This window comes from Seriola lalandi, unplaced genomic scaffold, assembly GCF_002814215.2.
Source record: "Seriola lalandi dorsalis isolate HSWRI2012SDOR001 ecotype SW California unplaced genomic scaffold, Sedor1 jcf7180002054573, whole genome shotgun sequence".
NCBI lineage: Eukaryota > Metazoa > Chordata > Actinopteri > Carangiformes > Carangidae > Seriola > Seriola lalandi.
This window is the reverse complement of record NW_019525126.1, coordinates 1,010,891-1,019,926: the sequence shown is the minus strand read 5'-3', so window position 1 is coordinate 1,019,926 and position 9,036 is coordinate 1,010,891. Positions and strand designations below refer to the sequence as shown.

Here is a 9,036-nt window from a genome sequence, read left to right as displayed (position 1 = left end):
CAGCCCGCCACAGCACCGCAATGTTCGCCGCAGATAAGGACCCAAACTCAGCCTGCCATGCAGCAGATAACACAGTCAACTTTTCCACTGACCACTGACTACCATTACATTCACTTAGTGTATTATAACTTATTACTGCAGCTTTCCTGTAATGTTCCTGTGTGAACTCATGGTGCACAGTAGAATTATACTGATCCTGTCGTTTTATTGTTTTATTGTTATTTTTCCTATGATGGGCTATTAGGGGAAATTTTTAAATCTGATGTTTGGTCTAATATTAAAGGGGAATTCTAGCTTATTTATTTCACACAACGCTGAAATCTGATACATTTCCTCAAGTGATGGCACTTGAATGAACTGTTAGCATTTGGATTGCATTGTGGGTAATTTAGGTGCCTAGTTTTGGAATGGAAGAATAAATGCATATAAAAAAAAAAAAAGAAGAAAAAAAGCAGCTGACACTGAAAATATGACACTATGTTACACTGATTTCCAGGAAATATTAGAATTGATTTTGTAATTTTAATGCTTGTTCTTAAGGCCATACTTAGTCTGGCACCTCAATATCTATCTGACATGTTTAATCCGAACTATGGACAAGATAGACCCCTCGGGCCAACTGGGGCAGGTTTCTTCCCCAGGTCTCCACAAAACTGATCAAACTGCCTTTAGCTTTTGTGCTCCAAGCCACTGGATGCTACACAATTATAATGCTCTAATGCTAAATCATCTTTTAGAAAAAAAAACTGATCGGTTGTTGGTCTTGATCATTTTATTTTATTAATGGTTCTTAATTCACATGCATCACTTATGTGTTCGTTTTGATTTGTGTTTATTTATGTCTGATGTTTTATCTGTACACTATCCACATAGTTTTTGTGGTTGCAACTTCTATGTAGCAAACACTTTGTGCTTCAACCTGGAATGGAAAGTGCTACATAAATAAAGCCTTGCTTGCTTGTGTTATAGAGGTGTTATGTCACCTTTATGGTTATGTTTGTTTAAGAAGCCATAAAAACAAAAATGAAGACAAGAGTCATACCGCCCTACATTTCAAACATGAAGTCACACCAACAAAAGGGAGTAAGGGGCAGAAGAATATATTACTATTTTCTAAGTATGACCATATGAAGTCCTCAGTCCTCAGTCTTGGAAGAATGATAAAGCCCTTTTACCTGCCACATCCAAAAAGTCCTTCAACCAATTCTAAATTTTAAAACAATTTGTTTCCAGTTCATTAGCATCCACTTAGCTGATAGAGAAGCCAGACTGATAAATAGGTGCAGGCTACCATTTTAAAATGAGCCAAGTAAACAAACTATTGCACATGGTTTGAGTGTGTTGAGAACACGGTAGAGGTTTTCAAATACATCAGCCCAAAATCTCCTCACCAGTGAACCATGCATCAGTGTACCCTCCGCCTCCACCTCACAACCATACCTACATAAGTCTGTATACACAAACTTATGTGTATACATGAGTGTGTGGATTGAATTATAAAGTCAGATTAAGCAATTTACAATACATCTACTAAAATAATGCAGTGCAATATATTAATACAAAATACAAATACAAAAAATAATAAACTCTCCATTACAAGTTTCAGTGAAACTCAGAGAATAGGCTTTACACTTTATCAGATTGCATGTGAAGATAAATGAGTGTCAAGAAGTCTGTGCTTTGCTTAAGACTTCAAGCCATTATTTTAAATCTACACATATGTTAACATTTTGTTCATTTCTTCAAACAAATTCCAAAACCATGTTAAGTTTGTAATTACTGTAGTTGTAGATGATAAGATTACAGTAATTCTATTACTTCCACACCTTTTAAAACAATGGTGAACTAATAAGTGTTTTATGATGTGTGACAATTCTCAGTAATGAATTGTCTCTCAAAGCCAGTGTGTTGCTGAATGAAGCAAAAAAGTCATTTACCACTTCTTTCATCTCTCAGATGAAGGCAGCCCAAATAATAAAAAAGAAAAGTCTGTGAAAATGAGTACAAAAGCCATTTAATCTCTCTCATCTTCCTCTTAATAACTGCAAATTTCCCCTTGGGCCCATGGGAGAGGGCCTCTCTGTGCTGCTGCCACCTTATCTGTCGCCTCCATATTTCAGCATGCTGAGCGGCTCCCTCAGTACCCAGCCCCCGGCCTCCTCTCGCTGGGGCCTGTGGGGAAGCTGGGCTCATGGGCCCGCCATTGTTCTGGCCTGGGAGGGAAGTCCGGAGAGAGCCCTGAAAGCCGGAGAGTGGGAATAAAAAAAAATAAAAAAAACTTGAGCCACTGCTTCATTAAGCGGCAGCCTTTCACAAGCAAACATATCAGAAACAGCCCCCTTTCAGAGGCAGTAATTAGCAATTTGGAAACCTTGCCCCCTCAGGATATACAGTTTCAATTTAGTCAGCAGCTTTAGATTCTTAGGCACTTAATATTCATTGTTTCTGCCATCTTCCCAATTTCTCGACGTACATTGTCTAGTCTTTCACTGGTGATAAAGTGTTTTATCTTTCATGTAATTCTTCTTCTTCTTTCAATGAGCCCTCTGCAAGAGAAGTTAATTTTTATAAATAATTTTCTAAGGGATTTGCAAAGAATGTGAGGGATATGATAGCAAAGTGCTCTTCAGGAAGTTCCAGGCTGAATACGTATGGAGCTTGTGCTTGATTGATTAAGTCTGGCAGTAAACAGTGTATGGGAAAAGTTCCTACAACTTAAGAGGAAATTATATTGCAGAGAAAACCCGCTACATCTGATGATATAGACCTAAAAGCAAGGGTTGTTCAAGTTTGAATGATAATATTTACTACTGTGACCTCCATATACCAGCACAGACCTGCATCATGCAAAAAAAAAAACAAAAAGAAAAGAAAAAAGAAACGTCTTCAGAGTTTGCAAGATTTGCAGCTTAACTGCAACTGGTACAATATTTACTTCTGTTTTCCAATTACTGACATATGAGTACTGTTATCATTAATTATTTGCTTGTCTTTCTATCAGCATGGTAAACCCTTGGCATGGATTTAACGGCAAATGTTTGCAAACTGCTTATTAAGCTGAACCACATATCATACCTCAGGGGGAAAGACTGACACTTATCTTTGCCTCCATGGAGCCTTTGTTTCAAAATGCTACCACTTCCATTCATTTCCAATCAGCATTGTCTAATAGAAATAATTGATTTTTGCCTCTTCTCCACAAATGAAAAACACTTGTGATTAAACATTTTGTCTCCAAATCTAAATTCCAAGATTCCCATCAACACTTGAGAAAAATAGGCAACTCATTAAAGCGCAAAAAAAAGAAAAAAAAAAAGAAGTAGCTAAGATGTGAAAAGAGGAGGCAGGGGATGAAATAATGAATGGAGTCCAAGTGAGCTATCTTTCCCAGGCAGAGCGCCACTAGGGATGCAAACTCTCAGCCACAAGAAATGAGCTACCTATCTGTGAAAAGAGTGACTGCTCCATCCTATTTGATTTGGCTCTCCTATCATCTCTTAAGAAGATGTCAGCCTTGCTTCTTCTATTGCTCTGAGCTTTTATCAACCCTGAGACGATTTCCCTGCAAAAAAAGAAAAAAAAATGAGGGGGGAGACGCATTTCAGTGCCTTTCAGGGAGCAACACTAAAGAATAAGTGTTATGCGATAAAAAGGAGGTTGTTAAATAGATCTGTCTATTTGTATGGTAATAATGATCGCTTAAAGACTCGGTGCTCCGTGACTTGTAGAACAAGGAAACAAATCTGTATTCACATATTGTGTTAACATGACTCTCCAAACGACCTTGTGAAACTTTCATACAGTAAAAAATGAGTTGGATTCTCAAGTTTTTTTTTCTCTGTTTGTATCATTCTTTTCCCCCGTCCTTTCAGAGCAGAGGAGTCCCTGCACAGAGCAAACCCGTCCATCTCAAACAACCGGGGCTCTTTGCATTTCAATTGATTACTTTGGTTTTTTTGTGAGCACATCTGGTACAGATGTGAAAGTCAACATTTAAATCAGTGTATTAGACTGACTACAGTGATTACAGCCCATTTCAAATAATACTGACAGCAATGGAAGATGACCATAGACTTTTTCACTTAAATAAAAGTGCCACAATTTCAAAACAGTCAAGCACAAGAAAAAGTTTTCTTTTCAAAATTTTACTTGAAAGTGGCAAAATATATTAAAGTAAAAAAAAAGTACAAGTATGTATTAAGCAGAATAGTCCATTCCAGCTAGGTCAAATGTTATATATTATTGGATTATTACTGTAATTATTATTTAATCTTTTTAATGTTGCACCTAGTAAAACTCGAGTAAATGCTCATTTGAAAGATGGTTTATATTTGGATTATGATGTGTTTTGTTTGAATTTTTTTTTTTAGAAAACTAGCCAATCACTCACTAATACAAGTGTGTCCCAGTTAAACCATAACCATTAAAACCACAGCGATACCTGCTGACTGTCAAAAAGCCGACCCTGAGGTCTCTCGTAGGATTTAAATGCCCCAGTTTTCTGTCCCCTGGTGGAAAAAGCCATTAACAAAATTATCTGGCCCATAAACCTCAGGAGCATTGTTTTGTTGTTGAGCAAATCAAAGAGTAAGTGGAGTTTGTTTGTTGCTCTGTATACGTGGAGACCCTCCTGTACATTGTTTCAGATGCATCGCTGTCATGGGTAGCCATGTCGATCTGCAAGGTGCATTTGATGTGTCAATTTAACAGGTGCTGGGTTGACACTGAGCCTGTTGGATGATCCTTTATCTCCTCTTTGATGTGTGCTACATTAGATTTTCTGACTAGAAAAGGTTGTGCAGTTTCTGTGAAATAAAATAAACCTAGTGTAAATAATTGCTTCCTAAAGGCATATCAAAATGTCTGCCGACCTACTGCATTATGAATCAGGTCAGTGTTTATTCTCATTTTTGTGGATGAAACAGGATGAGCAGTAGCAGCAGAGTCTGTTACACAACAACCATATTAACAACACAAAACGAGAGACAGAAAACTAACATGTCGTTTTTATCCTCCCTCCCAACTCATGCAGTGTAATATATGGAGTTACTAACAGATTTAGGAGTTACAGGGAAAAGCTGCTACACTTTCTTTGTGGACCTTTACTGGTTAATAGTGTGAAACACAACTTAACATAAACCGACCAAACGATAGATTGTACACGTCTATATCAGGGAAGACCCACACATACAATCGCAAAATTGATCTAATCATAAGATGAGGACTAAGTCACATCGTATGTCTCCACATTCTGTCATGACTCATCTGATTCTTCCCATAACTAAGAAGAGTTTAAAAATTATATTTGAATAAAAACAACCTTTATGGGTGTTTCTGTGGCCCAGTTGTCAGTGATGCATACCATGTAAGTGCAATGTCAGGTGTTCAAACACAGTTTGATCTTTTGTTCTCTTTACTTTTTTGGTCTGTTTCTACTGTCAAACTTCAAAATAAAAGCAAAATTTCACACGGCAAAAAATCTATCTGTCTTTAATCATTTTTGGAAAAAGAAGCAGACACCAGTAGAAATGGGCTGCATATATACCACCAGTTGAAATTTCTTCTCTGTTTCAAAGTCTGTTAATGAAATATGAACAAGACCAATTAAATGACACTGAGATGCAGGAACATTTTAAAATCTAACCAAGATACATGAGCAGTATTCAAGGTGTACAGACAGCATCCTTAAACTCCACCACGACAGAGTGCACTTTGTATTCATCCCTCAGAACAGTATTGCTCTTCGCTACTCCTGAACAGAGGAGGAGGAGGAGGAGGAAGATGCAGACTACACGTAGCTCTCCAGGCCCTGCATGGAAAGCACTAGAGGTATGATTAGCCTGCTCAGTTTGGCTGATTAATCAGGGCCTGTTAGGTGGAAACAAGCATCATTTATGGCTGATTATCCTCCCAGAAGGCAAAATCTGAAGCAACAATCCACAGTGGAACTTTTCAACTTCCATTTAGACCTAAGGATTTCTATCTCTTTATTTCATTAATAAAAATGCTGCTCATACGCATGGTCTCATGAAGTTTCACATTTCGTGTATGAGTATTGGACTTAATTAAACTCTACAGGATACACAAGAGAAGTCATCCAGTTTGTTTTTCTATTTTAATTCTCTCTTTCAGACCAACAGCGTTAAAGACAGTCTGAAATTTAATTCTACCAAAATGAATAAATTCATATAATGACGGCTAAATTACTTTAAAATTACAATTCTATAGCCTGACACCCTCAGGCAGGAACATTTTCCTCATTCAAAGATTTAGGCTAAAGAGGACACTTGTCATCAAGTGACTTAAAATTAATTATATAGAAAGCTTGTAACATAACCCTTTTTATTTTTTACTAGTTGTGTTCTCATGTTTTCTCTGTATTTTTTTATCAGTGTTTAGTTACAGTATGTAAAGAACTATGGTAAATGACAATCGACAATAAATTCATCTAATTATTTTGATTTTTTTCCCAGCAATATCACAAGTTCCCTTCTTAACTGTGATGATTTGCTGGTTCTCTCTGTTTTAATGTAACTGTTAGATGAAGATTTTGAAGACGTCCTTTTGGACTCTAAGAAATTGTGATTGTATTTTTCATTATTTTCTGAGGTTTTGCAGGTGACACAACTAAGCGATTCATCAAGGAAACAAACAGCAGATTCATTGACAATGAAAACAATCTTTAGTTGCAGCCCTTAGCACCATATAAATAAACGTTGCAGAGCTGGTTCTCCGCTGTACATCCTCGAGCAAGAACAACATCCATCTCGAGCTGCAGCAGAAACTGAAGAACCAAAACTAACTCACTCACTAGAGGCTCTGCTCCAGTAACAGTGAAAGAAAGACTTCATGCAAAGTGTCTGTGACCTTTTACATTCAACTGAGCTTGATATTATAGTAATGCTGACACTTCCAAATTGGAAAGTGAACACCTATCACCCTGAGGACAGTTGCAATCACCCTTTTCATCTTCTACAGTTCATTCTCAATGAAGCTAGACCACAGTCTGACACAGGACCTTAACTTTCTACTCTGTCACTACAGCGACACTCAGAAGGTTTACTAACACAAACCAAAATATATTGAGTGTCTGAATGACACCTTTTTGTGTGATCATAGCCGTGTGCATGCTGTGTTTTAGCAACAATAAATGAAGAAGTCTCTGGTGGTCACACCGTCCTCGTCTCTGTGGTCAGCTCTTTAATGTTCACACCACACCTTGTGCTATTGTCCAGCCCTGCAGCCCACTGTCAGCCTCAGAGTGGCCTTCCCCAGCCTGGTCACCGTTTCCATTTGTCTGCTGGGATAACTATAAAAATCTGTCAGGAGGCAGGGTGGGTTTTTTCGCTCAGCTCAGCCCAGCTGGCAGATTGAGAGCCCCCTGTAATGTACAAGTCTGTTTTTATTATTCTTGCTGGGGGAACACTATTTCATCAAGTGCATGATTCCACAGAGGAGAGGAGATAGCCCCGGCCCGGCTATATTTCTTCCAATCAAACATTCCAAGGGGAAAAAATGAGTGGGTGCCATCAAATCGCAGAATAATGCTGCCAGATTTTATGTAAAAAGAAGGACTGATGGACAAATACAGGAAGGCAAGACAAGTTTAATGACGTGTGTTCAGGAGCTGAGATTGGAAAACTGACAGAGAAAAGCAGCCTCTTTGCTGGAATATAAATTGTTGTGCGCTGTAAAAAGGCTTTTATCTGGAGTGAATATGGGACGTAATACACAGGTCAGGGTTAAGTCATTTTCTCCGGCAAGTTAAGCGAATAATGAAGGCGAGCCCGCGCGGAGAGGAGCACTGCTACTGCCAGTTTGTATTCATTTATTATGCCAAATCTCATGATTTTGGCGTTGGCGCGGTGAGGGCTCTGGCGCGCACCGGTGGACGACATATCGCTTAATTTACACAAGGTAATGAAAGCAGGGAATGGGAGGACAAAACAATTTACCTGCTGACACGGGAAGAAGTGATTTGCGAACATGGGGGGTGAGCGAAAGAGCAGGCAGAGGGCCAGGGCCAAGGAGTGGAAGAGGCGCAGAGATAGGGGATGAGGGGAGGGGGGCACAGAGGGATAAAAAAGAAAGGGAGGTGGAGGTAAAAACAAAAGGATGAAACTGACAGGCAGGGAGGCGGCTCAGGCTTCAGCCTCAGCTCCTTATGTGATGATGATGGCTTCAATGAGGCAACAGTAAACTCTCTCGCTCTGTCTCTCTCTCCCCCACAGTCACACACAGTCACACACACACACACACACAAAAATATGTGCAATCAGGGGGCGAAATTGACCTCAAATCTGGAGGGTCTGTGCTGACAAGGCCCTTGTTTTACTCCTCCTTTCCCCCCCTAGTTGTAATCACTTATCAGAGAGCCACTTGTGTGGCAGGGATGGGCGGCTTCAACATCACTCTGCAGCCGCAACAGGTATTTTCTCTCAAAGACCAAATCTCTGTGCAACTGCATTGAATCTGTTGACCAGCTCAGCGAGCATGTGTTAGACTAATGTATGTTCTGATTTTTTCTAAATCAAAACTTAAAACGCAGAGTTGTAACTGGCATCATTTAAAATTTAAACGCAAACATGTCATCTAGCAGCATCATTTGCTCTGTATTCACACATACTGCCATTAGAGGCACAGAAGATACCCAGATTAGGATTACCTCACAAATGACCCAGATCTAAACTAGCTCTGACAACAGCCAATCACTCCACAGTATTGATGGATGCGTTCTAAAAGTGCACGATTGGCCATTCAGCTGATGGCCTTTCACACAAACAGAAAAGAGTCTGGCCGAGACTCCCTGACAATATGGCTGGAGCAGCACTGTAATTTTCCAATCACTAGCCCTTCAGGCCAGGCCACTCCTTAGGGCAGTAAGATCAGATGAGCTCCGGCATTTTCTTTTGTAAGAGGCCAAACTCTATTTGTCTGCTCACAGGAACAAAAACAATCAGGGAGCCAAGAGAGACCTGGCTTTTTGGTCTCTCTGGAGAAGGGCCAAAGACAGAGCTGGGGGGGGGGGGGGGGGGG

The 9,036-nt window shown here is 39.5% G+C and overlaps 1 long non-coding RNA gene across 1 annotated transcript in view; it reads right to left on the bottom strand.

The window, feature by feature from the left end:
* Positions 1-1,997: 1,997 nt before the first annotated feature.
* LOC147818505 (uncharacterized) overlaps positions 1,998-9,036 on the bottom strand; it is a 12,311-nt gene continuing 5,272 nt past the window's right edge. The window contains exon 3 of the long non-coding RNA XR_015437911.1: positions 1,998-2,238. This is a non-coding gene — a long non-coding RNA (uncharacterized LOC147818505). The remainder of the gene's footprint in view (positions 2,239-9,036) is intronic.